The sequence below is a fragment of the Oncorhynchus gorbuscha genome, linkage group LG24 (genome assembly GCF_021184085.1).
Source record: "Oncorhynchus gorbuscha isolate QuinsamMale2020 ecotype Even-year linkage group LG24, OgorEven_v1.0, whole genome shotgun sequence".
NCBI lineage: Eukaryota > Metazoa > Chordata > Actinopteri > Salmoniformes > Salmonidae > Oncorhynchus > Oncorhynchus gorbuscha.
Window position 1 is genome coordinate 12,439,555 of NC_060196.1, and position 7,226 is coordinate 12,446,780.

The following is a 7,226-nucleotide window of genomic DNA, read 5'->3' on the forward strand; positions in this document are numbered from 1 at the left end:
TCTGTCTGAAATTGGATTAATAAAAGTTTTTGAATGATTTAAAGATATTGTCATAGTGCTAATTTCACCAATGATTGACAAGGACGAAGTAGGAACGAACCCTAACATTTGGCGAGTGTCACCCCGGTTGGTAGAGATTCCACACCATGTAGCCAGAGCTCAAAATTAAATAAGGTAAGCAGACACCCGTTTAATCTAAGTCTGTAATGAAATGGCATTTACTGGTGTGGTTCCCCTCTAACAAGTAAGCGGCACATCACTCAATCTAAATCATAGACATACGCATTGAATATGACATCGTTAGATTTTAGTTTGGAGAAATTACGTATCAGACTATTGGTGAAATTCATGAGGTCAATATAGGATGAATGAAATTAAAGTTTGAAGATTTTAATTGTATTTGTTAGAGACAATTCAGAGCGACACTTGTCCGGTTTTCATATTATTTGTTATTTGGGTTGTAACACTCGGGACAATTCTAGTTATTTTTTATTTTGTGGAGTTTATTTTGTAGTGGTACCCAATGAATGAGTTGAGTTGGTTATGAAAGTTGCGGTTGTATGTTTTTCATTGTTTGTCTGTCTGTGTATTATGGCGGGAGTTATTGGGTAATGGTCCAATGGTGGAATAAATATTTAGAAATTATGTAAATAAAAGTTGAACGTATTTGTTGGTGACACTTTCCTACCATAGGACAGTATTGGAAACATTTTCATTAAAAAAAGGTACTTTTGTATCACCACCAGGGGGCACTGGTGTATACCATATTACTGTTACTCTACACAATTAAGATAAAACGTTAGAAATTAAAGTCGTTTGGCATGCGGGTTTCTTTGTGAGGCCCGTGTGGGAATTATGTTTGAATTTAGTAGAACCAATTACTATAGCCTGGATTAAGTGGGACTGCAATCCTAATTCTACTCTCAACCACTGTTATTTAACACACTGAAAGGAGATAGAGAGGAATTTTTATAGGCATATTCATACACATTACATCCACTTTGGGATACCCATATAGAGGTTAGAGGACACATTACACGCAGACTCTCTAAATAAAAAACGGACTATCATGACACAGTCAAATCAGAATGAGGAGATTGGAGCAATGAAGCCTGTCACACCTGTTGAATATATGCAAAATAAGTTTCCTGCTGTGGAATTTACAGACACTTAAGAAATGGCATGTATGGACTGAGATGGCGGGAGAAAGTAGATATCCAATAGCTGGTTCATTCAACAAGACGAGTTTGGATTTAGTCAAGGAGATAATTCAGACGGGAAGAATGGACAAGGAGAAGGGGATGAAGATGAAGTGCCCTTGTATCAGAAACTGTGATTGGGGATGATGGTGCTGGACGGAAAAGGAGGCACAGTTCCTGGAGAGAGTTTTCCCTCTCCACCCCGACTCGCTCTACAAAAAGGAACAGACTGGAAGACAAAAAGACATTTCTACAGGCTCACCACAACCACAGCCTGCAGCTCCCCCACAGTCATATCGGTGAACCATGTGCCTGAAGGGTATGTGCTTTTCACCACTCAACATTATGGTGACCACAAACATGGATTGGGAGAGGATATGTGCCCGCCAGAGCCCTTCGTGAACGGAACAACACTCAATGCTGGACCTGTGGGCAGTTGGGGCATGTGAGTTTGCAATGGGGAAAATGGAAGAGGTTACAACAGAGGCCGAGGAAAATTTAGGCCTGAAAGGAGGACACTTTGCTAATGACAGAGGACAGCCATGGGAGATCAGAACACCAACAGTTCCCATTTCCCTCGGAATCAACAATGAAGGTGCCCGACTCCCCTGCTCCATTATGAAATCATTGATGGAAGAGAAGAGCCAATGGTTACTCTTAAACGTCAATGGACCTGACCTACCATTTCTAATAGACACTGGAGCTCCCTGTTCCTGTTTAGACGAACCTGGACAAGTTGTTTGGGCTTCCCTGAGCAAATCATCAGTAACAGTAACAGGACCTCTGGATAGCCCAGGAATGTGTACAAAGCCTTGTTACAAAGCCTTGTTACAAAGCCTTGTTACAAAGCCTTGTTACAAAGCCTTGTTTGCCGTACCTCTGCTTGACTCTGACATGGTGCTGTTCGTTGATGGTTCTGCCTGTATAGATCAAAGCACAGGGTAGACGCATTGTCGGATTATCCGACGTAGATGTGATATTGAGGTGATACGGCCCCTACCAGACCATTTATCAGCGCAACAGACAGATTTATTAGCTCTGACCACAGCTTGTGACTTTACTGGCTACTCAGACTAGCAAGAGAGTTTACTACTACCACGGGCACTCCTATTAAAAACATACCTTTTGTTGAACAGTTGTTTGAAGCTATGTGAACACCTAACACATTGGCTATTGTTAAGGTTGAGGCACACACGGGCTGGAGTGATAATGCTAGAATTGGTAACAGCATAGCTGATGAGGCGGCCAAATTGTCTGTTTTCCCTTTGTCAAACACATGCATTTGTATTTTTTTTTAAGTCGTTTGTATCATTTGAAACTACTGTTCTTGAGAAACAGCAGCAGGCTTGATATATCTTTTGTATGGCATGTCCTGTGTACCAACTACAATGTTCTTTATTACTTGCCGATTGGCTCATGGAGTGAGCCATTCGTCAAAAGGGGGATGTGAGAGGAGAATGGAGGAGGAGAGTGTTTGAAGATTTGAATCCGCACGTTAAACAGTTCATTTATCGTTGCGCGACATGTTTGTTATGTAATATAGACAAGGGAACTCCACTGCAACCAGGGAAGTTCCTCCACTCCAAAAGGATATTTTGTCAACATAGCTATGGATTTTATAGACATGCTAGAGCCAAAAGAAAGATGCTGCCTGGTGATAACTGACAGGTTTACCAGGCGGGTGAAAACATCCAATTGCGTTGCTCTAACAGTTGTTAAAATGGCTAGTTAGGAAAATGATACTCCGGTTCGGAGTGCCTGAGGTTTGTCTGCAGACAATGGGACCCATCACATAAGATATGTGGTTACCCAAATGGCCAAGGATGATGGGTGTTGACCAAAAGTTTGTGTCCATCTATCAACCGCGGAGTAACGAGAGTTACTGAGGGCTAATAAGAACATGTTATTCTCCCTTGTCAAACTATGCCATTCCACAGTTATGACATGAGTAGAAGGATTACCTCTTGTCCCCATGAAAATGCATAGCAGCCTTAACAAAGGTATTGGGTGTACACCTTGTGAAATGTTAGCGAGACGGCCAATGAACACCCCAGGGGTGAGACCTATGACCGACAGATAGACATAACTGAGACATAGTGTGACCATCTTGAGTACATGAAGGAACTACCTTCTGTTGTAAAATTTCTCCACACTAGGAAAGCAGCAGAACCAATCCCAGGTGAAGACCCTGAGCAGCTACCCATAAACGTTGGAGAATGAGTGAAACTCGGGGTCCAAAAGCGAATATGGAACCAACCACGATGGATGGGTGTGTTCCAGGTAACCGTGGTAACGCCAACGGTCCTGCGGGCAACGGAGCGGTCCGGCTGGCATCATCTCTCCCACTGCAAGCACCTCCCAGAGTGGAAGCCATGGGTGAGCGACTGGAGGGAGGGAAAGCAGGGCCCCGGGAACATCTGAAGGAGGAAGGAAGGTCCTGAGACAAAGGACAGAAGAACCAACAAGGTTCAGCCACAGAACCTGAAGAGTCATCAGATGTCGAGGAAACCATCATACACACTATGGTTGGTGAAACAAGAAAATCGCAACCATGGAAACACATGCAGGGTATTTATTGCTCTCCAAATCTTACCCGTTCCCTTGGTGGATGGGGATGTGGAGAATGATACATGGGTGAAAGCAGTGACATGCATAGGATTACAGGGGAGGGGGAACACATCTGGCACACGGGTCATTATTTTCCAGAAACCCACCTCCACAGCATTTCGGTGGGGAACCCAGGCAGTACCAATTGGAAAGAATGATTTTGGATGTAGATTATTACTCCATTTTATGAAAAGGAACAATACTAGGTTTCGACAAAGAAAAAGCAATTATACTATTCTGATGTTGGTCAAAGGACGAAGGAAGCAGCATGGGAAGTTGTAGTAATGGGTATATGGATTCAGAATTTGACATACTCCATGCAGGCCCTTACTAATTTGATAAAACAGGGTTTTACTCAGTTGTCACTAAATGTGCAGAATTTTAAGGCAGTAGTGACCAGAGACTAAATGGCACATATTGGCTAAAGACAGGTCCCTTGGAATAAACGATGAGGATTACTGTGTCATGTTACTTCCTGACTCCTCTGACAACATGACAGCTATAATTAATGATCTGGCTAAGTTAGGAGGTGCTCTGTGAAAAGCTGACAACCCCATCTTTGACCAAATTGGACACTGGTTTAATGGTGTATTTGGAAACGTGATGTGGGTAAGGTAATGATGTCCAGGTCTGCCATGATTGTTCCGCTCCTGGTAGGACTACTGTGTTTTTCTTTTGATTTATGTATAATAAAGTGCTTGGCTAGAAAGACTGTTGAACATTTGGGGATTATGGGACACATGTATGTTGGGGTGGTCACAAGAAGGGAGCAAACTTACCTCTAATGTGGTAGAGAGAAGATACGGGATATACTAGAGCTTTTCATAAATATATGGGTCAACTGAGAGAAGAGTATAGTGATAGGAGAAACTATGCTAAAGGGGATTTTAGTGTGTTAGACTTAGAGTAACAGGTGACAGGTGTAAACATTTCCAGGATAGGGGAAGGCATGGGAGCACCTTTTGGATGGATGTGGGCATGCAGTGACAAGGGGTATATCAGAAATGTACATGTTAAGAATTCTGGTCACCGATCTTTTCAATGAAACGGGTAAAACCAACTCTGGGGTACTGAAGTGTGCCAAATGACTCATCCCAGACAATCAGGAAGCCTATGGTCATGTCCTACACCCGGGTGGGATTTTTGGTATGTCAATCATACCCTCCTGGGGTGTGGCTGTCCTAGGAAAGTGGGTAAACAATTTAACCTACTCTTTACAGGCCCATATGAATTTAACGGTCTGAGAATTTGGCCAACTCATTAGATGTCCAAAATCTGAAAGCAGTCGTCAGCCGCCATGAGTTGTCTTTTGGCGAAGGAAGGAGGACACTGTAACGTACTCGGTATTATTGGGTCCTGAAAATTGTTATGCTCCTCCCTGACTCTTAAGAATATGACTGAAATTATCGATAAGATTGCTGATCTTAGTGAAACTCTCTCAAAATCTGAAAAATCAGTTTTTGACTGATACTTAAAGGGAATTAGCCACAATTTCACATTATTATTCCAACCTCATAGTGCGGAAATATATATGAAATACAGCATAATAAATGGTTTTACTGCACTAGGCCTTTAAAAGAAGACACCGCAGGGCTGCTGCCCTATGTACATAGACATGGAATCACTGGTCACTTTAATCACTTTAATCATGTTTACATACTGATCTACTCATTTAATATGTATATACTGTGTATTCTAATCAATTCCACTCCGACATTGCTCAACCTAATATTTGTTTCTTAATTCCATTCTTTCACTTTGCGATTGGTGTGTCGTTCGATACTACTGCACTGTTGGAGCTAGCAACACAAAGCATGTCACTACACCCGCAATAGCATCTTCTAAATACGTGTATGTGACTACCACAACTTTATTTGATTTGTCTGTGTGGACGCACACGAGCCAGCCAGCTTTTATTTGGACAATAAAGGACGTATCTCCTCGTTGTAACAATAGCCATGTTACCATTAACTTGTCCTGTGATTCTGTTGACATCGACGAATATGTATTCAATGCAAACGTTCTAATAAATTGGCGACAGCCTGTAAGCCCCTCCCACCTGCAGTGCCTTCAGAAAGTATTCACACCCTTTGAAATTGTGGTACAGTCTGAATTTTGAATTGATTCAATACAGATTTTGTGTCACTGGGCTACACAATACCGCATAGCATCTAAGTGGAATGATGTTTTATTATTATTATTGTTATTTATTTTTTTACAAATGAATACAAAATGAAAAGCTGAAATCACTTGAGTCAATAAGTATACAACCCATTTGTTATGGCAAGCCTAAGTAAGTTCAGGAGTAAAAATGTACTTGACAAGTCACACAATACGTTGCATGGACTCACTCTGTGTGCAATAGTAGTGTTTAATATGACTACCTGTAAGGTTCCTCAGTCGAGCAGTGAATTTCAAACACAGACTCAACCACAAAGACCAGGAAGTTTTTCCAATGCCTCGTAAAGAAGGGCACCTATTGGTATTAAATATAACTAGGCAAGTCAGTTAAATCTTTGGGCTGAGATCCCGCTAACGGGATCGATATGACAACAGCCAGTGAAAGTGCAGGGCGCCAAATTCAAAACAACAGAAATCCCGTAATTAAAATTCCTCAAACATACAAGTATTTTACACCATTAAAAAGATACACTTCTTGTTAATCCCACCACAGTGTCCGATTTCAAAAAGGCTTTACGACAAAAGCAAACCAAACGATTATGTTAGGTCAGAGCCAAGTCACAGAAAAACACAGCCATTTTTCCAGCCAAAGAGAGGAGTCACAAAAAGCAGAAATATAGATAAATTAATCACTACCCTGATGATCTTCATCAGATGACACTCATAGGACTTCATGTTACACAATACATGTATGTTTTGTTTCGATAAAGTTCATATTTATATCAAACAATCTCAGTATACATTGGCGCGTTACGTTCAGTAGTTCCAAAACAGCTGGTGATTTTGCAGAGAGCCACATCAATTTACAGAAATACTCATAACAAATATTGATAAAAGATACAACTATTATGCATGGAATTATAGATACGCTTCTCCTTAATGCAACCACTGTGTCAGATTTCAAAAAGCTTTACCGAAAAAGCACACCATGTATAATCTGAGTACAGCGCTCCGAGACCAAAACAACCCAAACAGATATCCGGCATGTTGTGTAGTCAACAGAAGTCAGAAATAACATTATAAATATTCACTTACCTTTGATGATTTTCAACAGAATGCACTCCCAGGAATCCCAGTTCCACAATACATTTTTGTTTTGTTCGATAATGTCCATCATTTATGTCCAAATACCTCCTTTTTGTTTGCGCTTTTAGCCCAGTAATCCAAATTCATGACGCGCGATCACTAGGTGCAGACAAAAAGTAAAAAAAAATCCATTACAGTCCGTAGAAACATGTC